The sequence below is a fragment of the Oryctolagus cuniculus genome, chromosome 12 (assembly GCF_051225735.1).
Source record: "Oryctolagus cuniculus isolate XC-2025 breed Fujian yellow rabbit chromosome 12, ASM5122573v1, whole genome shotgun sequence".
Taxonomy (NCBI): Eukaryota; Metazoa; Chordata; class Mammalia; order Lagomorpha; family Leporidae; genus Oryctolagus; species Oryctolagus cuniculus.
The window spans coordinates 118539949-118564994 of NC_142878.1; the positions used below are offsets into that span (position 1 = coordinate 118539949).

The following is a 25046-nucleotide window of genomic DNA, read 5'->3' on the forward strand; positions in this document are numbered from 1 at the left end:
AGTAAGTATGGCAGAAAGTTGAATTACATGCAAACTACAATGCATACAACTTCAAAATTTCATTTAGCAGTTCCTATAAAGCAGGGCCAGCATTGTAAACAAGTAAACCTGCTGTCTGCAATACAAGCATCCCATATGAGCACTGGTTCATGTTCTGGCTGTTCTGCTTTTGACCCAGCTTCCTGCTGATGGCCTGAGAAAAGCAATGGAAGATGATCCAAATACTTGGGCAAATGCTACCAATGTGGGAGACCCAGATGAAGATCTTGGTTCCTGGCCTCATTCTTTCCTGGCCCTGCTCAAGGCAGCCATCTGTGATGTGAACAAGCAGAAGGAAGATCTCTCTGGGTCTCTCCTCTATATACAATATTTTCAAATAATTTTTTTAAAAAACTTAGAAAAAAGCTCCTATAAACAAAATCTTTGCCTATCAATTAGACCTTAGAAAAGCTGCTGATACAAAAAAATAAAAATAAAAAAAAAGAGTCCTGGGATTCATAAAAATAAATTATCTGGAGACCATAAGGTTGTTCTTCACATTTCGGCTTATATATGCTCATTGTGTTCTTTTGGTTTATATTTTAAGAAGCTTATTATCATATGAAATCTAATTTAATATAATTTTACTATCTCAGAAGGCAGGATAAAGGTTCACAGTAATTTTCTGTAGCTGCATGTATACTGCATATTATTCAAGAAGAAATTACTGAAATGGGAAAATTTTTATGATATGCTTTTTGTTTTTTTTTTAAAGATTATTTATGTGAAAGTCAAATTTATGCAGAGAGAGAGAGAGAGGGAGGGAGATATCTTCCATCTGATGGCTCACTCTGCAAATGGCTGCAATGGCCGGAGCAGCACCAACCAAAGCCAGGACCCAGGAGCTTCTTCCAGATCTCCCACAGGGGTGCAGGGACCCAAGGACTTGAGCCATCTTCTATTGCTTTCCCAGGCCATAGCAGAGAGCTGGATCAGAAGTGGAGCAGCTGAGTCTTGAACCCATGCCAATATGAGATGTGGGCACTTCAGGCCAGGGCATTAACCCACTGTGCCACAGCACCAGCCTCATGATATGTTTTTTGAAGTCATACACTCAAAACATAGCATTAGTAGCAAAAGGGAAGACATGCTCATGAAAGTTTTCTAAAGCAGTACTATTTGAACTGGTGACAATTTCTGAAATGGATCTGAAAAATAAATGTTTTTTAATTAAGTGTGGCAAGATAGAGAACATTAGACAGAAGTTAAGGTGCTGGGTATTTACAAATCATGTGAAACTACACAAAGCACTTTTCTTCTGAAATACAATTTGTTTCATCTTTTTTTACAGAGATCCTGGCAAAACTTCCTTGAGCTACCAGGAAGGACTATTAGAATACAGGAGGCAGGAGTCCTCCAAGATGGTGGAATAGGGAGGGAGCACACTGATAGTCCAGGAAAAAATAGTTTAATAAAAGTGGAGATACTATAGTTTCAGGGAAGTTAGGGGAAAAACTGCAGAAGAAACTCTTCCAGAACTAGTGGGACATGGTGGACCTACGTGGAGGGCATAGGTGCCCATGGCTCGGGACCCCAGCTGCCGAGTCTACACACCAGCACTGGAAAGGGAGGTGAGGCAAAACCTCAGTAGCCCAAGACATTTGCAGGGAAGTCACAGGAAGAGCCTAGAGGGAATGAGGCTTGAAACCCTGTGGGGGAAAGTCTACCAGGCTAACTAAAAGAGAGAAATAAAATAAATAAAATAAAATAGAATAAAATAAAAGGGACCAGTATGGACATGATTCTCTGTCTCCACTCACCTTACAAAGGTGAGCAAGACAAAGAGCAGGCACCATTTTGGACATACGTAAAAGCTGTGCTGACTCTGGTGGGGAGAAATAAAAGGAGGTTAGGACCTAGTGAATGTGTGGGAGCTTATGAACTGTGACTGTGAAAAAAAAAAAAAACTGAGGGTGTGTGAGAGAACTCATGGAGTTTCTGAGATGTGAGTACTCTTGGGAGACGCCGAAAACTTGGTAACCTTGGCAACCCGGTGGAAGACTGCAGGGGAATCTGAGCTTACACTGAGGACTGAACAGATCCTTTGTGTGGTCCTTGGGACAGAGCAGATGAATATTACACCCACAGGGGCCAGAGCTCAGACATTGACTGCCTTCAATTCCACTCAGCTGTGTGGAATTACTTCCCTTCTTAATAAAAAAAAAAAGAGAGAGAGAGAGAGAGAAAGAGAAAAAATTTAATACGCCTAACCTGGGTATGTCACCCTTAACCCTGAAGAATCAAACTGAGCTCTCTGGCCACACCCATCACAAGCCTCTAAGGATCCATCAAAAGCAGACAGTCCACTTAATCAAGTCATAGTATAACAAGAAAAACCACAACAGCAAAAAAAAAAAAAAAAGAAGCAACCAAAGTGTGGGGAGCAACTCAGACTATACTGTTACTGGAATTAAGACTTATTCTATACATCTGCTCTCCCACAATATGGCACTGGGAGAGGAGCAAACAGCTTCTACCCAGCTGCCTCTCACCAACTTGACAAGCTGCAGGAGCTGCTCCTGATTGGAGGAGAGCAGCATACTCGGCGTGTGGGTAGCAGAGTTGGGATTGGTGGAAGAGGACTATAAAGGAGGAGAGAGACAACATGCACCAGGAACATCTATCTGAAGGAACACCTGTGCAGCCCCCGAGAGAGCCGGCTGGCGGTGTGCCGCTCCCCCGTGGAAGTGGGGAAAGTGGCAGGGGGAGCCGCCCTTCCACGGAGGTGGAAGGGACGGTAGCCAACCCGGGAAGAACCAGCAGCAAACCCGGGGAGGGCTGAGCAGATGAAAGAACAACGCAGGGTCCTGTGTCGTTCCTCCACGAAGAGGGGGAGCGACATAATGGTGCCGTGACTCAGATATGAAGCCTAGGCAGGGTTTAGTGTCGTTCCTCCACGAAGAGGGGGAACGACACCAAAGAATATCTCCATAATGCCAAACAACAAATGCAGAAACTGAGGAAACCAGAACAAGGAAGACATTATGATGCCCCAAAATGAACAAGACACCCCAAGCCAAGATTGTAAAGGTGATGAGATAGAAGAAATGCAATAGACGGATTTCCAAAAATATATGATAAGAACACTTAGAAGTTCTCAAAAACAAATTCTTGAACTACAGAAATCCTTACTAGACAGGGTAGAAAATCTCTCTCATGAAAATGAAATCTTAAGGAAAAATCAAAATGAAATGAAGCAATTAGTAGAACATGAAATTGAGATAGTGAAGAGAAATCAAAATGAAATGAAGAATTCAATGGATCAAATGACAAATGCACTTGAGAGCCTTAAAAACAGAATCTGTGAAGCAGAAGAGAGAGCACAGGAAAGCATACAGTGAAACCAAAGAAAAGAAGAGGAAATTAGAAATCTAAAAAATATTGTGGGGAATCCTCAGGATACTATTAAAAAACACACCATTCAGGTTCTAGGAGTTCCTGAAGGCATGGAGATAGAGAAAGGCCTTTTTAGTGAGACACTAGCAGAAAATTTCCTGGGTTTGGAGAAGGACAGAGACATCCTAGTACAGGAAGCTCATAGAACCCCTAATAAACATGACCAAAAGAGATTCTTGACTTGACACGTTGTAATCAAACTCACTACAGTGAAACATAAACAAAAGATTCTAAAGTGTGCAAGAGAGAAATGTCAGATTACTCTCAGAGGATCTCCAATTAGACTCACAGCAGCCTTCTCATCAGAAACCCTACAGGATAGGAGGGAATGGCGAGATATAGCCCAGGTACTAAGAGAGAAAAAATGCCAGCCCAGAATATTATCTCCTGCAAAGCTCTCATTTGTGAATGAAGGTGAAATAAAGACCTTTCATAGCAAACAGACATTGGAAGAATTTGTCACCACTCATCCAGCCCTACAAAAGATGCTTCAAGACGTGTTACACACAGAAACACAGCCATAAATATGAAAAAAGGTAAAGGAAGAAAATCTCCCAGTAAAAGATCACAGGAAGTTCAAAGCATATATTAGAAATATCTTTGGGAAAATCGCAGGGCAAAGTTACTACTTATCAATAGTCACATTGAATGTTAATGGACTCAACTGTCCAGTTAAAAGACACAGACTGGCCGAATGGATTAAGGAAAAAGACCCATCTATTTGTTGCCTACAAGAAACACATCTTTCCAACAAAGATGCATGCTGACTGAAAGTGAAAGGTTGGAAGAAGATATTCCATGCCAACAGAAACCAAAAAAATAGCAGGTGTAGCCATGTTAATATCAGAAAAAATAAACTTTTTTTTTTTTTTGACAGGCAGAGTGGACAGTGAGAGAGAGAGACAGAGAGAAAGGTCTTCCTTTGCCGTTGGTTCACTCTCCAATGGCCGGCGCGGCCGGCGCGCTGCAGCCGGCGCACCACGCTGATCCAATGGCAGGAGCCAGGAGCCAGGTGCTTTTCCTGGTCTCCCATGGGGTGCAGGGCCCAAGCACCTGGGCCATCCTCCACTGCACTCCCTGGGCACAGCAGAGAGCTTGCCTGGAAGAGGGGCAACCGGGACAGAATCCGGCGCCCCAACCAGGACTAGAACCCGGTGTGCCGGCACCGCTAGGCGGAGGATTAGCCTAGTGAGTTGTGGCGCCGGCCGAAGACAAAATAAACTTTAACACAAAAGCTATTAAGAGAGACAAAGAGGGGCACTATATAATGATTAAGGGAACAATTCAACAGGAAGACATAACAATTATAAATGTATATGCACCTAATTACAGGGCACTAGTTTATTTAGAAGATATGTTAAGTGACTTAAAAGGGAGACATAGACTCCAATACATTGGTACTGGGGGACTTCAATATTCCACTCTCAGAAATAGACCAACCCAACAGAAGATCAACAAGGAAACAGCAGATTCAATTGACACTATAGCCCAAATGGATCTAACAGATATATACAGAACTTTCAATCCTACAGCTAAAGATTTTACATTCTTCTCAGCAGTGCATGGAACCTACTCTAGGACTGACCACATACTAGGCCATAAAGCAAGTCTCTGCAAATTTAAAAGAATTAGAATCATACGATGCATGTCTGTTCTACAGTCCTCCGTTCTACCAACTGAGCTATCGAAGGGTGAAGAGACAACCGACAGAATGGGAAAAAATATTTGCAAACTATGCAACAGATAAAGGGTTAATAACCAGAATCTACAAAGAGATCAAGAAACTCCACAAAAACAAAACCAACAACCCACTTAAGAGATGGGCCAAGGACCTCAATAGACATTTTCAAATAGAGGAAATCCAAATGGCCAACAGGCACATGAAAAAATGTTCAAGATCATTAGCAATCAGGGAAATGCATATCAAAACCACAATGAGGTTTCACCTCACCCCGGTTAGAATGGCTTCCATGCAGAAATCTACCAACAACAGATGCTGGCGAGGATGTGGGGAAAAAGGGACACTAACCCACTGTTGGTGGGAATGCAAACGGGTCAAGCCACTATGGAAGTCAGTCTGGAGATTCCTCAGAAACCTGAAGATAACCCTACCATTCAACCCAGCCATCCCACTCCTTGGAATTTACCCAAAGGAAATTAAATTGGCAAACAAAAAAGCGGTCTGCACCCTAATGTTTATTGCAGCTCAATTCACAATAGCTAAGACCTGGAACCAACCTAAATGCCCATCAACGGTAGACTGGATAAAGAAATTATGGGATATGTACTCTTTAGAATACTATACCGCAGTAAGAAACAACGAAATCCAGTCATTTGCAACAAAATGGAGGAATCTGCAACACATCATGCTGAGTGAAATAAGCCAGTCCCAAAGGGACAAATACCATATGTTCTCCCTGATCGGTGACAACTGACTGAACACCAAAAAGGAAACCTATTGAAGTGAAATGGACACTATGGGAAACGGTGACTTGATCAGCATAGCCCTGACTGTTAATGAACAACTTAATATGTTATCCCTCTTAGTAGTTTTTTTGTCTGTTCTACTTAATATGACTGGTTTAGTTCTGTAATTAATACACAGTTATTCTTAAGTGTTGAAAATTAACTGAAATGTGATCCCTGTTAAACATAAGAGTGGGAATAAGAGAGGGAATAGATGTATAATTTGGAACATGCTCAAGCTGACTTGCCCCAAATGGTAGAGTTAGAAACATACCAGGGGATTCCAATTCAATCCCATCAAGGTGGCATGTACCAATGCCATCTCACTACTCCAAGTGATCAATTTCAGTTCACAATTGATCATAATGAAAGGACTAAGAGTCAAAGGGAGCACATAAACACTTCTAGTACCTGCTAACACTAACCGATAGAATAAATAAAAGGGAGAGTGATCCAACATGGGAAGTGAGATACTCAGCAGACTCATAGAATGGCAGATGTCCTAAATAGCACTCTGGCCTCAGAATCAGCCCTAAAGGCATTCGGAGCTGGCTGAAAAGCCCATGAGAGTATTTCAGGCATGCAAAGCCAAGACACTCTGGCAAAAGATCTCTGTGAGTGAGATCCCAGTGGAAAGAACAGGTCATCAAAGAAGGAGGTACCTTTCTCTGAAGGGAGGAGAGAACCTCCACTTTGACTATGACCTTGTCTAAATAAGATAAGAGTCGGAGAACTCAGAGGGCTTCCATAGCCTTGGAAACTCATGACTGGAGCATAGGGAGATTACTAATGCCATAGACAAGAGTTTCAATTGGTAAAGTCAACAACAGGAGTCACTGTGCACTTACTCCTCATGTAGGATCTCTGTCCTTAATGTGCTGTGCATTGAGATTTAATGCTATAACGAGTACTCAAACAATATATTTCACTTTGTGTTTCTATGGGGGTGCAAACTGTTGAAATCTTTACTTAATGCATACTAAACTGATCTTCTGTAAAAAAAAAAAAAAGAAATTATCAATTCCCAACTTGACTCTCACTGGGATTAAACATGAAAATAGGTCTGATCTGATTTCATCATCATTTAAAAAAAATCATCTATTATTTTTCACTTTATGTTTCTGTGTGGGAGCAAACTGTTGAAATCCTTACTTAATGTATACTAAGCTGATCTTCTGTATATTAAGATAATTGAAATGAATCTTGATGTGAACGGAAGGGAAGAGGGAGTGGGAAAGGGGAGGGTTGTGGGTGGGAGGGACGGTATTGGGGGGAAGCCATTGTAATCCATAAGTCGTACTTTGGAAATTTATATTCATTAAATAAAAGTTAAAAAAAAATAAAAAAAAAGCAAGTCTCTGCAAATTTAAAAGAATTAGAATCATACGATGCAGGTTCTCAGACTATAGAGGAATGAAGTTGGAAATTAGCAACTCAGGTATCCCTAGAGAGTATGCAAAAACATGGAAACTGAACAACATGCTCCTGAATGAACAATGGGTCATTCAAGAAATCAAAAGAGAAATCAAAAACTTTCTGGAAGTAAATGAGGATAACAACACAACATATCAAAATTTATGAGATACAGCAAAAGAAGTGTTATGAGGAAAGGTTATAGCAATAGGTGCCTACACCAAGAAATTGGAAAAACACCAAATAAATGAGCTTTCAATTCATCTCAAGGAAGAGAAAAACTACAGCAAATAAGACCCAAATCTAGTAGGAGAAGAAAAATATTTAAAATCAGAGAAGAAATCAACAGGATTGAATCAAAAAAAAATTACAAAAGATCAGCCAAACAAACAGCTGTTTTTTTTAAAAAAATAAACAAAATTGACACCCCATTGGCCCAACTAACTAAAAAAAGAAAAGACCCAAATCAATAAAATCAGAGATGAAAAAGGAAACATAACAACAGACACCAAAGAAATAAAAAGAGTCATCAGATATTACTACAAGGACTTGTATGCCAGCAAACAGGGAAACCTATCAGAAATGGATAGATTCCTGGACACATGCAATCTACCTAAATTGAACCAGGAAGACATAGAAAACCTACACAGACCCATAACTAAGATACAAATAAGGCCCTCCCAAGAAAGAAAAGCCCAGGACCAAATGGATTCACTGCTGAATTCTACCAGACATTTAAAGAAGAACTGACTCCAATTCTTCTCAAACTATTCAGAACAATCAAAACGGAGGGAGTCCTCCCAAATTCTTTCTATGAAGCCAGCATCACCTTAATTCCTAAGCTGGAAAAAAATGCAGCATTGAAAGAGAATTACAGACCAATATCCCTGATGAACATAGATGCAAAAATCCTCAATAAAATTCTCACCAATAGAATGCAACAACACATCAGAAAGATCATCCACCCAGACCAAGTGGGATTTATCCCTGGTATGCAGGGACGGTTCAAAGTTCGCAAATCAATGTGATACACCACATTAACAAACTGCAGAAGAAAAACCATATGATTATCCCAATAGATGCAGAGAAAGCATTTGATAAAATACAACACCATTTCATGATGAAAACTCTAAGCAAACTGGGTTTGGAAGGAACATTCCTCAATACAATCAAAGCAATTTATGAAAAACCCAGGGGCAGCATCCTATTGAATGGGGAAAAGTTGGAAGCATTTCCACTGAGATCTTGTACCAGACAGGGATGCTCACTTTCACCACTGCTAGTCAACATAGTTCTGGAAGTTTAGCCAGAGCCATCAGGCAAGAAAAAAAATTAAAGGGATACAAATTGGGAAGGAAGAACTCAAACTATCCCTCTTTGCAGATGATACGATTCTTTATCTACGGGATCCAAAGAACTGCACTAAGAGACTATTGGAACTCATAGAAGAGTTTGGCAAAGTGGCAGCGTCGAAAATCAATGCACAAAAATCAACAGCCTTTGTATACACAAGCAATGCCATGGCTGAGAAAGAACTGCTAAGATCAATCCCATTCACAACAGCTACAAAAACAATCAAATACCTTGGGATAAACTTAACCAAGGACATTAAAGATCTCTACAATGAGATTTACAAAATCTTAAAGAAATAGAAGAGGATACCAAAAAATGGAAAAATCTTCCGGGCTCATGGATTGGAAGAATCAACGTCATCAAAATGTCCATTCTCCCAAAAGCAATTTATAGATTCAATGCGATACCAATCAAGATAAAGAAGACCTTCTTTTCAGATCTAGAAAAAATGGTGCTGAAATTTATATGGAGACACAGGAGACCTCGAATAGCTAAAGCAATCTTGTACACAAAAACAAAGCTGGAGGCATCACAATACCAGATTTCAGGACATACTACAGGGCAGTTGTAATCAAAACAGCATGGTACTGGTACAGAAACAGATGGATAGACCAATGGAACAGAATTGAAACACCAGAAATCAATCCAAACATCTACAGCCAACTCATATTTGATCAAGGATCCAAAACCAATCCCTGGAGTAAGGACAGTCTATTCAATAAATGGTGCTGGGAAAATTGGATTTCCACATGCAGAATCATGAAGCAAGACCCCTACCTTTCACCTTACACAAAAATCCACTCAACATGGATTAAAGACCTAAATCTACGACCTGACACCATCAAATTATTAGAGAGCATTGGAAAAACCCTGCAAGATATAGGTTCCGGCAATGATATCTTGGAAAACACCCCAGAAGCACAGGCAGTCAAAGCCAAAATTAACATTTGGGATTGCATCAAATTGAAAAGTTTCTGTACTGCAAAAGAAACAGTCAGGAAAGTGAAGAGGCAACCGACAAAATGGGTAACAATATTTGCAAACTATGCAACAGATAATGGGTTAATAACCAGAATCTACAAAGAAATCAAGAAACTCCACAACATCAAAACAAACAACCCACTTAAGAGATGGGCCAAGGACCTCAATAGACATTTTTCAAAAGAGGAAATCCAAATGGCCAACAGGCACAGGAAAAAATGTTCAAGATCACTAGCAATCAGGGAAATGCACATCAAAACCACAATGAGGTTTCACCTCACCCCAGTTAGAATGGCTCACATTCAGAAATCTACCAACAACAGATGCTGGCGAGGATGTGGGGAAAAAGGGACACTAACCCACTGTTGGTGGGAATGCAAACGGGTAAAGCCACTATGGAAGTCAGTCTGGAGATTCCTCAGAAACCTGAAGATAACCCTACCGTTCAACCCAGCCATCCCACTCCTTGGGATTTACCCAAAGGAAATTAAATTGGCAAATAATAAAGATGTCCACACCATAATGTTTATTGCAGCTCAATTCACAATAGCTAAGACCTGGAACCAACCCAAATGCCCATCAACAGTAGACTGGATAAAGAAATTATGGGACATGTACTCTATAGAATACTATACAGCAGTCAATACCAATGAAATCTGGTCATTTGCAACAAAATGGAGGAATCTGCAACACATCATGCTGAGTGAAATAAGCCAGTCCCAAAGGGACAAATACCATAGGTTCTCCCTGATCGGTGACAACTAACCAAGCCCCTAAAAGGAAGCCTGTTGAAGTGAAATGGACACTTTGAGAAACAGTGACTTGATCACCCCTTTTCCTGACTATTGATGTACAACTTAGTGCTTTATCCCTTTTAGTTTTTTTTTTTTTGATTGTTCTACTTAATACTTTGGTTGAATTCTGTAATTAACACACAGTTATTCTTAAGTGTTGAACTTTAACTGAAAAGTGGTCCTTGTTAAATATGAGTGGGAATAAGAGAGGGAGGAGATGTACAATTTGGAACATGCTCAATTGGACTTGCCCCAAATGGTAGAGTTAGAAACATACCAGGGGACTCCCATTCAATCCCATCAAGGTGGCATGTACCAATGCCATCTCACTAGTCAAACTAATCACCTTCAGTTCAGAATTGATCATAGTGATAGGATTAAGAGTCAAAGGGATCACATAAGCAAGACTAGTATCTGCTAACATTAACTGATAGAATTAAAAAGGAGAGAATGATCCAACATGGGAAGCCGGATACACAGCAGACTCATAGAATGGCAGATGCCCTAAACAGCACTCTGGCCTCAGAATCAGCCCTTAAGGCATGCGGATCTGGCTGAAATGCCCATGAGAGTATTTTAGGCATGGAAAGCTAAGACACACTGGATAAAAAAATAAAAAAAATAAAAAAATAAAAACCTAAATGAAAGATCCCTGCGAGTGATATCTCAATGGATAGAATAGGCCTTCAAAGAAGGAGCTACCTTTCTCTGAAGGCAGGAGAGAACTTCTACTTTGACTATGGCCTTGTCTAAATAAGATCAGAGTCAGTGAACTCAAAAGGCTTCCACAGCCTTGGCAACACATGACAAGAGCCTAGGGTGATTACTGACACCATAAACAAGACTGTCAATAGTTAAATCAACAACAGGAGTCACTGTGCACTTACTCCCCATGTAGGATCTCTGTACTTAATATGTTGTTCAATGTGAATTAATGCTATAACTAGTACTCAAACAGTACTTTACACTTTGTGTTTCTGTGTGGGTGCAAACTGTTTAAATCTTTACTTAATATATGCTAAACTGATCTTCTGTATATAAAGAGAATGGAAAATGAATCTTGATGTGAATGGAATGGGAGAGGGAGCCAGAGGTGGGAGGGTTGCAGGTGGGAGGGAAAAAGCCATTGTAATCCAGAAGCTGTACTTTGGAAATTTATATTTATTAAATAAAAGTTAAAGAGAAAAAGAATACAGGGGGCAGAAGCATAGCCCAGGTACCAATATATAACAGACTAGATTTTACAGACCTCCATTTCTAGAGATGCTGATAGTGGAATGATGTAATGGGCATGTGGTAGGAAGCAATGCAAATAGTGACTCTCAGATTGGAGAGGTCATCCCTCCACCCCAGGCTGCACCCTTAAGACCACTGTCTTTCTAATCCACTCACAACTCTCTTTTGAATGCTGGTCCAGAACTTCTGTTACCACCAAGTTTTGAAAACTAATGGATGAGATAAGGTAATATCAAGTATATCTTGTTCACTCTGGTCAGTATGATCCATAACTGCTTGGACCATGCAACTAGGTTCTTTACTTTTTAATGACTCTTGTCTCTGCTCTGAGCCTGAAGGTGTTATCTCAGAGAGCATTAAGTTGTATTCTGTTAGAAAAGATTCCTATTTATTGAGCTCCCTTCTTCAAATGCCATAAAAACTTCTCACTTCCAAAGGATATGGGACTGTCCCCCAGTACCCAAACTTCCATGTTCCCAGAAACTATGTATTCTATAAGTTCTGTAACCTTGAATGAGTAGCACTGGGCAGGCTATACAGTGCAGGAATTGAGAAACTTCATTTAAAGAAGATACACCAGAAATCCCATAAATGTAATTGCAACACAGTGTAAGTCAGCATGCACACATCTCACAGTAAAGACATTTCACTAGTATTGTTGCTATACTCATCTTAAAGATGAGTAAACAGTGACAGAGGTGCAACCTACATTCAGTTCATACACAATTCGGCTCAAGTGGTCTGAATACCCATCTCCATCCCATGGCCATCTTGTATGAGACTAGTTGTCTACAGAAATTTTAGAACCCCTTTCTGTATTGCTGGAGACCCACTGGTCTTCTGTCAGACACATCATCTTCTTTTTTAAAAAAAAAAGATTTATTTTTATTTATTTGACAGGCAGAGTTACAGAAAGGGGTAGAGACAGAGAGAGAGGTCTTCCATATGCTGGTTCACTCCCCAGATGGCCACAACTGAGCTGTGCCAATCTGAAGCCAGGAGCCAGGAGCCAGGAGCTTTTTCTGGGTCTCCCACATGGGTGCAGGGGTCCAAGGACTTGGGCTATCTTCTACTGCTTTCCCAGGCCACAGCAGAGAGCTGGATCAGAAGAGGAGCAGCCGGGATTAGAACCAGCACCCATATGGGATGCTGGCACTTCAGCCCAGGGCGCTAACCCACTGAGCCACAGTGCTAGCCCCTCATCTTCTGACCAAAAAAAAAAAAATCCTTGAAAATACATTATTTATTCCTTCCATGGCTTTGGAACTAAGGATCTACCACTGGTATCCCTTCCTGAACCAGCCAAGGTCTATAGGGTGTACCTGAAAGAGATTATAATGCCTCCAATCTACAACTGCACCTATGCCATCAAAAGACAGGAACCTGCCCTGCTCTCCAAAGTTCCTTTTACCCCCACACTAACATTCACAGACATAGAAACCAATCACACAGTCCTTGAGCAATATGAGGACAGCTTCAGGACCAGAAATTCTCTAAAGATGGTGGGAGTAGTCGCAATGGCATATGCTGAGAAGGAAAACAAAGGAGACTTTCCATCATCTTTCCCTGTTGACATCACGGGCTGATGAAGCTACTTTCCCTGTAAAACAATGCACACCTCCATTAGGAAGAAATTTGCTGGAAAATCAACCTCTTAGGATACAGTGAGGATACATAAAACTTGTCTAACCACACGAAGTGCTTGCATAATATTCCAATTCCTCATTAATTCCTGGCTTGGCAAATACATTTGAAAGAAACATACTATAAGTTGGCTGGCACCACGGCTCACACGGCTAATCCCCCACCTGCGGCACCAGCACCCTGGGTTCTAGTCCCAGTCGGGGTGCTGGATTCTGTCCCAGTTGCTCCTCTTCCAGGCCAGCTCCCTGCTGTGGCCCGGGAGTGCAGTGGAGGATGGCCCAGGTCCTTGGGCCCTGCACCCGCATGGGAAACCAGGAGAAGCACCTGGCTCCTGGCTTCAGATCAGTGCGATGCGCTGCCCGCAGCAGCCATTGGGGGGTGAACCAACAGCAAAAGAAAGACCTTTCTCTCTGTCTCTCTCACTCTCCAGTCTGCCTGTCCAAAAAAAGAAAAAAAAAAGTGGCAAATGTGTTTTTGCTGAAAGCTTTTCCAACAGCTCCTCAGTCTAGTTTGCCTTCACTTTGAAAAGACTCTTTTTCTAGGGTATACATGAGCATTTCATTGACTTGGCCATCAAACATAATTTTTGCAAAGAATTTTACTGTACCCAGCTTTTATCAGGAGCACAAGAATATATCACATTGATGACTTCTTCCCTTTATGAGACTATTTGACACACTTGTGAAGAACATACAATGCTAATACCTTTTAGTCCTTCCTGGGTTTTGGTGCAATGCATGCCTCATTTAAAAAATTAATTGTCATGGATGCTATAAATCAGCCCAGCTTATATGGCCACCCTTCCAATGAAAAGTCAAATTGAATTCTGTAGGCACTATCCTTAGTGCTCTCAGTGACTTCTTCACTCGTGGAGCTCATATGCCTTCTAAATTCTCTGGATCATTTGTGATATCCATTACTTCTCAAGGGCTGTGATGCAAGGAATAACCTCTCTTGGAACCTTGCTATGTGCCAGTAAAATTAAATTAGATTTCTATTAATTGTGCTATATTGGAAAAATAGTCACCTACATACCTTGAGCCTGTGATTCTCCAAACCTTGTTATCTAGTAGGACTTTGGCCATGGATATAGAACAGTAAAACATGAGAATGGCTACTAAGACCTCCTTAATAGATGATGGACCCAAACTTGGCATACTCCATTTGGCAAAGGGGATGGCTTCCAATGTCTGCTGTCTATGTCCAGATGCCAGGGTACAGCAGGAGGTCACTATTCTAATGATAAAAAAGAAAAACCATTTAAGTTCAGCTGGACACCATTTTGCTGACTGTTGATCTCGTTACTGTTAATCCAGATGCCTTCACTGATGACAATCCAGAGACCCAAAGTAGTCACAGCCATTATCTGCTAACAAAAGCTTAAACCAAGAGTGAAGAATTAGTATCCATTATATCACAATTCCTCAGAACCCATCTAGTCCAAACCTTGAGAGCTGGAAGCTGTTATACTTGGCCCACCCATAAATAGGACGTTAATTGTCCCAGATGGGCTCTATATCCTTGTACTGCAAGGAGGATGTCACAGATATTGATGCTCCAAACTTATCCAGCTCCCTGCTAATGTGTCTGGGAAAGCAGCAAAGGCTTGCCCAAATGCTTGGGCCCCTGAACCCATGTGATATCTGGAAGAAGCTCCTATCTTACGAGATCAGCCTGGTCTAGCCCCAGTCATTGCAGCCATTTTGGAGGAGAACAAACCAGAAGGAAGATCAGTCTCTCCCTTTCTCACTCTAACACTGCCTTTCAAATATATAAATAAATCTTTTAAAATGTAATCATTTCAATAGATTCCTCAGTGCTCAATCATGATGACTTTTGCCTCCTTAAGAACATTTTCATTTATTTTTTAAAGATCTGTTTATTTGAAAGGTAGAGAGGGGGCTGGTGTTGTGCTGCAGTATGCCAAGCTGCCATCTGTTATACTGGCATCCCATATAGTCACCAGTTCAAGTCCCACTTGTTCCACTTCTGATTTAGCTTCATGCTAATGGTCTGATAAAGAGTGGAAGATGGCCCAAGCACTTGGGCTCCTGCCATCCCCATGGGTGACTCAGAAGAAGCTCCTGGTTTCAACAAGGCCCAACACTGGCCATTGGAGCCACCAGGGGAGTGAACGAGATGATGGAAGATCTCTCTATGTCTCTCTCTCTCTCTCTGTGACTTTCAAATAAAGAATTAAATAACTTAAAATTATTTTAAAAAGGACAGAGAAACACACACAAAGTGGTTGAGGAGAGAGAGGCAGAGAGGTCTTCCATATGTTAGTTCACTTTCTAAATGTCTGCAAAAGCTGTGGCTGAACCAGGCTCTCAAGTCCCCTAATAAGTAGTAGATCTTGCACTTAGGTGAGAGGAACTGAAGAATTTGAACCACTACCCCATGATTCCCAGAGATATTAAGCAGGAAACTGGTTTGGAAGTGGAACATTGAAAACTTAGATTAGCACTGCAATATAGAATGTGGGCATCACATGCAATGGGCAACAAATTAGAAAACCTAGAAGAAATCAAAACACATGCTACATAACAAAATTGAGTCGTGAAGACATATGGAAAACCTAAACAAACCAAAAACCAAGACAGATACTGAATCAGTAACAAAAACTCTCCAAAGAAAAGCCCAAGACCAGATAGCTTCAGTGCTAAATTCTACCAGCCTTTCAAAACAGAACCAATTCCAATTCTTCTTAAGCTATTCAAAACAATGGAAAGAGAAGAGTATTCCCAAACTCCTTCTATTTGGCCAGTGTCACCTTATTTTCTAAACCAGAAAATGATACAATAGAGAAAGAGAATTAAAGAACAATATCTCTGAAGCACAGATGCAAAAAATTCTTAACAAAATACTAGCTAATAAAAATCCAACAACAGATCATAAAGATAATTTACCTGGACCAAGTGGAATGTACCCCTGGTATGCAGGGATCATTCAACATATGCAAATCAATAAATGTGATATGTGACACTAGAAAACTAAAGGATAAAAACCACATGATGATCTCAATAGATGAAGAGAAAGTATTAGACAAAAAACAAGCTTTCATTATAAAAACCTTAAGCAAGTTGGGTATAGAAGGAACATTCCTTAACACATTCAAGGCAATATATGACAAATCTTCAACAACATCATATTGAATGGGAAATCTTGGAAGCATTTCCATTAAGATCTGAAACCACAGTTGCTCTCCATCACTACTAACAGTTTTAGTCATGGCAATAATTCAAGTAAGAGAAATTAAAAAAAAAAATTAGAAAGGAGAAAGTCCAGTAATCTGTTTGCAGATGACATGATCCTATATATTGGGAAACCAAAAGACTCCACCAAGTGATTATTGAAACTCATAAGAGAGTTTGGTAAAGTTGTAAGATATAAAATCAACACACAAAAATCAATAACCATTACATACACAGATATGCCATTGCTGAAAAATAACTTATCAGATCAGTGCCATTCACAATAACCATAAACATTTTTTATTACCTTGTAATAAATTTAGTCAAGGGTGTGAAAGATCTTTACAAGAAAAATCACAAAACATTAAAGAAATACATGTTCATAAATTGGAAGAACTAATATCAAAATTCCCATACTACCAAAATAAATTGTTTTTAATTTTATTTTTACAATCATTTATTTATTTGAGTGGCAGTTATAGACAAAGAGAGGGAGAGACAGAAAGCGATGTCTTCTAACTGCTGGTTAATTCTCCAAATGGCTGTAATGGCTGTAATGGCTGGTGCTGGGCTGATCTGAACCCAGGAGCTACAAGCTTCCTCCTCATCTTCTATGTGGATACAGGAGCCCAAGCACTTGGGCCATCTTCCTCTGCCTTGAGCAGAGAGCTGGATCAGAGGAGCAGCTGGGACCCAAACTGGCATCCATGAGATGCCAATGCCACAGAGGCTCAACTTACTATTCCACAGTGCCAGTCCCCCAAAAGCAATTTACAGATTCAATGTGATCTCAATCAAAATATCAACAACATTCTTCTCAGAGTTAGGAAAAAAATGATGTTAAAATTGGGATGAAATACCAAGGCAATCTTAATAAAAGCAAAGAGGGAGGCATCACACTTCCAGAATTCAAGATCTACTACAGGGCAGTTATAATAAAAATAGCTTGTTATTGGCATGCCAAAAGACATGTAGACCTATGAAACAGAATAGAACCTCTGAAAATTAATCTGCACATCTAAAACCAGTTAGTTTGTGACAAACAAATTTAAAGCAATCTCTGGAGAAAGGACAATCTTCAAAAATAGTGCTGGGAAAATTTGTTCTTCACACTGTAGTAGGAAACAAGATCCCCACATTGCAACTTGTACAAAAATTAACTGTAATTGGATCAATCATCTAAATCTAGGGGGAAATATCAGGGAAACTCTGCAAGACATTGTCATAGTCAAAGACTTTTGGAAAAAGACCCCATGAAGCACAGACAATAAAAGGAAAAATAGCCAAAGGAGATTATATCAAGCTAAGAAGCTTCTGAACTGCAACTAAGGAAGCAACTGACAGAATGCAAGAAAACCTTCACAAACTATTAGTAAAAATCTCCAAAATCTCTATGAGCTCAACAACAAAACAAAGAATCCAATTCAAGAAATGGGCAACAGGCATTTTTCCTGTTATATTAACAGGCAGTTTTAACAAGCATTTTTCCAAGGAAGAAATTCAAATGGCCAACAGACACATGAAAAAATGTTCAGGATCACTAGCCATCAGGGAAATGCTAATAGAAACCACAGTGAGATTTCTCCTCACCCCAGTTAGTATGGCTATCATACAGAAACCAAAAATCGTTTTGGGACAGGCACTGTGGCTTAGTGGGTTAAGCCACTGCCTGCAGTACTGGCATCCCATATGAGTGCTGGTTTGAGTCCTGGCTGCTCCACTTTTGATCCAGCTTTCTGCTAATGAGCCTGAGAAAGCAGTGGATGGTGGCTCATGTGCTTGGATCCCTGTACCCATGTGGCAGACCTGGATGAAGTTGCTGGCTCCTGGCTTCAATCTAGCCCTGCCTTGGCCATTGTGGTCATTTGGGGAGTGAACCAGCAGAGATCTCTCTCTCTCTCTCTCTCTCTCTCTCTCTCTGTCTGTAAATCTGCAATTCAAATAAATAAATAAATCATTTTTTAAAAATCACCAAGAATTTTACTGAACAATTTTAAATGTTGTATGAGCAGACATCTACAACCATTGAATTATTTTTACAATAGTCAGTCTGGTTTAAACTGCTTTTCTGTGAATGTAAGAATATGTACTTGAAAAAAGTATAGGCTTGAGGAAGTGGTGATATGCTCGAGTGCTAGAGTGGAGATGGCCGAGCTTGCTCCACTGCCCCCACTCTCCCCACACATTAAGAACATTCAGCACCACCTGATGGTCAGGAGCATGACAAACAGGACTCTGTGGTGGCCAGTTACTGAATAGCTGCTCAAGAACTGATCTGAGAGGTGGTTGGCAGCCATTGTTCGATCATTATGTATCTCACCAAGGGGGTCATTTTATATGCCATGCAAACTAGAATGAAGATTCATAATAAAACTGAGTGTTGTAAATTTTTATCAAAATTAATGGGTCAGTTAGAAGCTCTTAAGAAACAATTGGGGGGCTGGTACTGTGGTGCAGCACATTAAAGCCCTGGCCTGCAGTGCTGGCATCCCATATGTGCTCCAATTCAAGTCCCAGCTGCTCCACTTCTGGCCCAGCTCTCTGCTCTGCCCTAGAAAAGCAGTAGAAAGATGGCCCAGCTGGTGCTGCAGCTCACTAGGCTAATCCTTTGCCTGCAGTGCCAGCACCCAGCATTCTAGTCCCAGTTGGGGCACTGGATTCTGTCTTGGTTGCTCTTCTTCCAGTCCAGCTCTCTGCTGTGGCCCAGGAGTGCAGTGGGGGACAGCCCAAGTGCTTGGGCCCTGCACCCACATGGGAGACCAGGAGAAGCACCTGGCTTTGGATCAGCGCAGAGTGCCGGCTGTAGTGTGCCGGCCACAGTGGCCATTGCAGGGTGAACCAATGGAAAAGGAAGACCTTTCTCTCTCTCTCTCTCACTGTCTACTCTGCCTGTCAAAAAAAAAATAATAATGAAGATGGCCCAAGTCCTCGGGCCCCTGCACCCATGTGGGAGACTTGGAAGAATCTCCTGGCTCCTGGCTTCAGATCAGCACAGTTCCAGCCATTGCAGCCATTTGAGGAGTGAACTAGCAGATGGCAGAGGCTGACTCTCTCTCTGTCTTTCTGCCTTTCTGTGACTCTGCCTTTCAAGTAAATAAATAAATCTCAACAACTGTTAGACTGGACTCGGATGGGACTCAATTATCCCAATGAGAGACTTCAATAATACAAAAGCAAAGAGGTTTATTGTTCTAGCTCGAGCTAGGGTCCACTCCTCCAATCATCACAGCAGTCTTCTGATGAGAATCCATCCCATTTCTTTTGTGGGGTTTATATAGGGTTTTCAGAGACATTCTATACATTATAGCACCATTCAGCAAATCATCTCATTCTGTGGGAAATTTAAAGAACATCTCTTAAAATTGCTTAGTAAATCCAGTGGTGGGAATAGACTAGTAAAGGTGGTTGGATGGCTCTGGGTTGATGCTTTTTAAAATGATTGGCTAAAGTATAGGGTATGAGCCGCTAGGGTGTATGTTCCAAACTGCAGGGTTTTGGGATGCTATCAATCACCTTAACCGCCTGAAAAGATACCTGGAACTTTAGATATTTCCCTGCTATCTGCTGATTGGCTGTTGCTAGGAGAGTTTATCACAAGGGGAGTTTATTTTTCTTCTTCCAGAGCTTTTGGCTTAGGGTTCAGGGCCTGGTCATGCCCGAGTTACAAGATGGAGGCCTGCTGTTCCTCCGCACGCGGAGGAGCCGCACCGGACCGGACGCTTGATGTTCCCCTTTTTTACAAGTCCTTTCTATAGTAAAGTAAGAATAAGTAAACAGCGAACTCCCAAAGCAAGAATGAGTAGAGAGAAATGAGAAAGAACGAAGCAACGAACTTCCCCACGAACTCTCCAACGCACTCTCCAACCAACCCACACCACCATGCCATCTCTCTCCTCCTATATAGTCCTCTCCACCAATCCGTGCTCTGCTACCCACACGCTGAGCGCGCTGCTCTCCTCCAATCAGGAGCAGCTCCTGCAGCTTGTCAAGTTCGTGAGAGGCAGCTGGGTAGAAGCTGTTTCCTCCTCTCCCAGCACCATATTGTGGGAGAGCAGATGTATAGAATAAGTCTTAATTCCAGTAACAGTATAGTCCGAGTTGCTCCCCACAGAGGCCTAGTCTAAAATAGCTGCACATTGATCCAGGCTCAGGTTCTTCACAACAACAAAAAGAAACAGTTGAGTGATAATGAAGCTATTACCTAAGGAGCAGTTGGTTCTGCCCATTTGGGGATTTATTCTTGGAAAATGTTTATATATGCAGACAAGGAACATATACTGCAAGTCTTTTAATAGATGTCATAACCGTGTTTGACATAACACTGATGAAAATGTGAAACACAGAAAGTATGCAAGGTGGTGGAAGGCAACATATATCCATAATTGCTTAAAGAATGAGGAGACTCCTCAAGCAGGCCGTATTGCAATTGAGGAAGATACTGATGGTGAAGAAAATGAAGATGCTGTAGTAGCATCTCTGCCCATTCCACACACCTCAGCCATCATCATCTTCAGCAGTTGACCCAGGCAGCATGCCATCAGACAGCTATAGTTGAATACAGATTCCTCTGGGTGCACATGCCCCAGCCAACACACCAGCGAAAGTGCCTCATAGCATGGGTGTAACAAGGAATACCATCCAACCTACTCTATAGACTATGCCAGCCATTGATCCTGCACTTTCCAGTACGGTTTCCCAAGGTGATACCCACCTCACCCCTGAGGAGTTTGTGAGAGCTCAGAGATACTGCAAATATGCTGGCAGTGCTTTGCAATATGAAGATGTAAGCACTGCCATTCAGAATCTACAGAAAGACCTCAAGTTACTGATGACTGACAGAGAATGAAGACTTTGTACAACAGATCCACGAATCTTTGGCATAAAGAACTAACTCCATTACCCTATCTTCAGCCTATCAAGAGGACAGTTTTAAGAAAGACTTCAGTTGAATTGAATATGATGATAAAATCTGTGAATATCAGATTCCTTTTGAAGCATTCATCAGTAGCCTCAACCAGTTTTTATTGTCCATTTAATGGCTCCAATAATTTATGGGCACATAGGGCTGATGTTGGCAAGATCCTAAAAACACCCTTTGAACCCTGTTTCAGCAAGTGAAAACACAGAAAATATATATTGGAAATAAGCTTTATTAATTTAAATACATGAAGAGAATTTTTTAAAAGCCATATTTGGACAAACAGATCATATTACTTTGCAGTAAAATTGTAAATCTAATAAAAGATTCCAGAATTGTCTAGATTAGAGATTACCTTTTTGTTTTCCTTAAGATTTATAAAACAAATACAAATGTCCTAAAATGTTAGATTAACCTGAAAAAATTATGTTCAAAACACAATTTTTATTCATTAGAGTTTATAGTTGACAGAAGGAAAAGTCATTCAGTAAAGAGGTAGAAGTGCTTTCAGACTTAATATTAATAATGTTGGTTTCCCAAATGCTTTCTCTTATCCGTCAAGCTTAAGGTGAATTGGTATTTGCTGCATCAGCAGTCTGACTGCATGTCTTAGAGAATGAAAAATAGAGGTCTGTAGAGATGCCTGAAGAGTTGGTTAAGATTCTTCTCAGCTGCTGAGGAGTACGTTCCATCGAGTGCATAACTATGAATGATTCAGAAGACTTATAAGACTTAAGATACTCAATTGTTAAATTTATGAATTTTGTGGGAAATTATGGACTTACGGTGTCACCTGAATTTGCTGTGTTAAAAAAATAAATACAAAGATTCTTTTTAAATAAAACTTAAAAAAAGTATAGGCTTGTATGGAACAAGATGTTTCTAAACTTCATAACATGCTGTTATTTTAATACAAAACATACATAAGCAAATGTTTTAAACATAAATAATTGATTATAAAAGCTTGTGTTTCTAATCAAATACACTTGTGAAAAGAAATTACAATTTACCCACAAAATAATCTAGAATTTCCTAATAGTATCTAACTTAATAATGAAGTAAAAACATAATAAAACATCTTTTGTTTGTGTGAATTTAAGTACAGTACTTTAAATTAGCATTTTCCATACCAAAGGTTATTAAAAGTTTTGAAAGGGAGATAAACTCCATGAGGTTGGTAGATTTTCTGTTCTAAATTCTTCTTGTAGGTGGGGCTGGTGCTGCTGGGCAGCAGGTAAATCCTCTGCTTGTGGTGCCAGCATCCAGTATGAGTACCAGTTCTAGTCCCGGATGCCCCTCTTCCAGTCCAGCTCTCTGCTATGGCCTGGGAAAGCAGTGGAAGATGGCCCAAGTGCTTGGGCCCCTGCACCCGCATGGGAGACCAGGAAGAAGCAGCTGGCTCCTGGCTTTAGATCCGTGCAGCTCTGGCCATTGCAGCCATCTGGGGAGTTAATCAACAGAAGGAAGACCTTTCTCTCTGTAATTCTACCTCTCAACTAAATAAAATCTTAAAAAATATATTCTTTATATACTCATATTAATTACAACCTCCTATTTTAGAAAAATGAGGGTTAATGGTTTATGACTTCTGCTAGTCTGTGATTGTTACAAAGTAAAACTTCTAGTTTTATCTAGAAGATAATTCCTTATCTGCAATCACCGTATTGTAACAAAAATTGTGGTACTAAGTTAATAGTCTTTAAGTAAATTAGGAGAATATTTAGCAACTTAAAAACACCTGGCTAGAAAATTTCTTCACAAGATTCCTTGTGGGGTAACCACATGCTGAATTTCTGGTTTTTTATTTACGTGTCTCATTGTCACAGGCTGAACAGCAACAGAACACAGTATGAGAATGATGAGCACTCCTCTAATGCTAGAGACATATGTGCCCTGTCAGGACTTCATTGGCCTGACTCATCAAAAGACTCAGGAATAAATGTTTCTGTTTTCAAGAGAATTGTGGGGCTGGTGCCATGGTGCAGTAGGTTAATCCTCCACCTGCAGCACCGGCATCCCATATAGGCCCCAGTTCCAGTCCCAGCCACACCTCTTTCAATCCAGCTCTCTGCTATGGCCTGGAAAAGCAGTATAAGATGGCCCAAGTGCTTGGGCCCCTGCACCCATGGGAGACTGGAAAAAAGCACCTGGCTCCTGGCTTTGGATTGAGCAGCTCTGGCTGTTGCAGCCATTTGGGGAGTGAACCAATGGACGGAAAACCTTTCTCTCTGTCCTACCTCTCACTGTCTATAACTCTACCTCTCAAATCAATAAATAAAGTCTTTCAAAAAATCTTTTAAAGTGAATTGCAACCACTATTGCATGTTTTCTTTCACAACTTCAAGTGAACATAGCTCATAAAATAAAATGAATCATGGTTTCATAAACATTAAAGCTTATCATAGACAATTGGTACCAATGAATAGCTTCTTTTACAGTCTCTCTATATAAATAATTAATAAGCCAATTATTTTCTTCCTACTCTGCAAAGCCAGTCAATGCAATTGATTTCAAATTTAGAATTTTCAAATCACCCAGAAATGCACAATGTTAATGCTTTTGGAGCTTTATAAGAGCACAAAATATCAATTTTTAATTCTTGTACTTTTTAACATTAGAGAGTTCTAAGACATTAAATAGTACTTTTTCTTTCTAATCCATGTAAGACTAACAATGTGCAGAAAAAAATATGAGTATTTTTGTTATGCAGATAAATAATTGTGCTTTGCCTAGAATCATGCTTCAACTTTGGTTATTTTTCCTCTTCACTGAATCCAGGAAGACAAGAATCCTGTGAAACTAATAAAATGCCCCTGGTGTTCTTAAATGATTACTTTTTGGACAGGAACTTCCAAGAAACAACACCACAGTCGTAGTGAACATTTTCTGTGGTTGAATTTTCTCTTTGCTTTCAGGAGACCAAGAGAAGCCACCTGGAGATCTCAGAGAAGGCCACGTGGGAATGGAGGGGCATGCACCTCCTCTGGAAGCAGTTGTGTCTGTGAAATTTTTTGCTCATTGCAAATTTGACAGGTCTCTATCCATTGATAATGAAGAGACTCATCATAAAAATTAGTAATACAGAAAAAAATCATTGAAATTTCATTTTTTTCTGCCACAGGCAAGTGGAACAATATCTCTCACAGTAAAACAAACAGACTGTAAAGAGTCTATCCAATGTCTCTGGCTCTCCTCACATTCTGAGGACAGATCTCAGAGAACTTCTAGCTGCCTCTTCCAGAAAGGTAAATCAGTAAATAAATTATTAATAAAAAGAAAAGGAGGTAACTTTTTTTTCTGTATTTCTGGATAGGATTCCTGTCTTCGAATCAATATGTCATGATTTTTATTCATTTTTCCTTCTTTGGAATTGGGGTAGGAGTAGGCAAAAACATGCATGAAAGAAGGGGGAAAAGCTTAAAGTACTAGATTGTAAAGTAGGAACAAATAGACAAGAAGGCTGGAGGTGAAGGGGTAAAGACTAGGTTAGGGAAAAAAGCCAGCTTATTAACTCCTTAAAAAGAGAAAGGAAGAAAGGAGGAGGAAATAGAGAAGTATGGTTATGTTCTTATGGAATTACATTCTTATGCAATCTGATCTCTTTGTATTAAT

The 25046-nt window shown here is 40.4% G+C and overlaps 1 protein-coding gene and 1 pseudogene across 1 annotated transcript in view; one reads left to right on the forward strand and one right to left on the reverse strand.

The window, feature by feature from the left end:
* The window catches only part of LOC127486336 (uncharacterized), a 49673-nt gene that overhangs the window by 10074 nt on the left and 14553 nt on the right, over nt 1-25046 (reverse strand). The window lies entirely within an intron of this gene.
* LOC127486337 (vacuolar protein sorting-associated protein VTA1 homolog) lies at nt 18525-21634 on the forward strand (annotated as a pseudogene).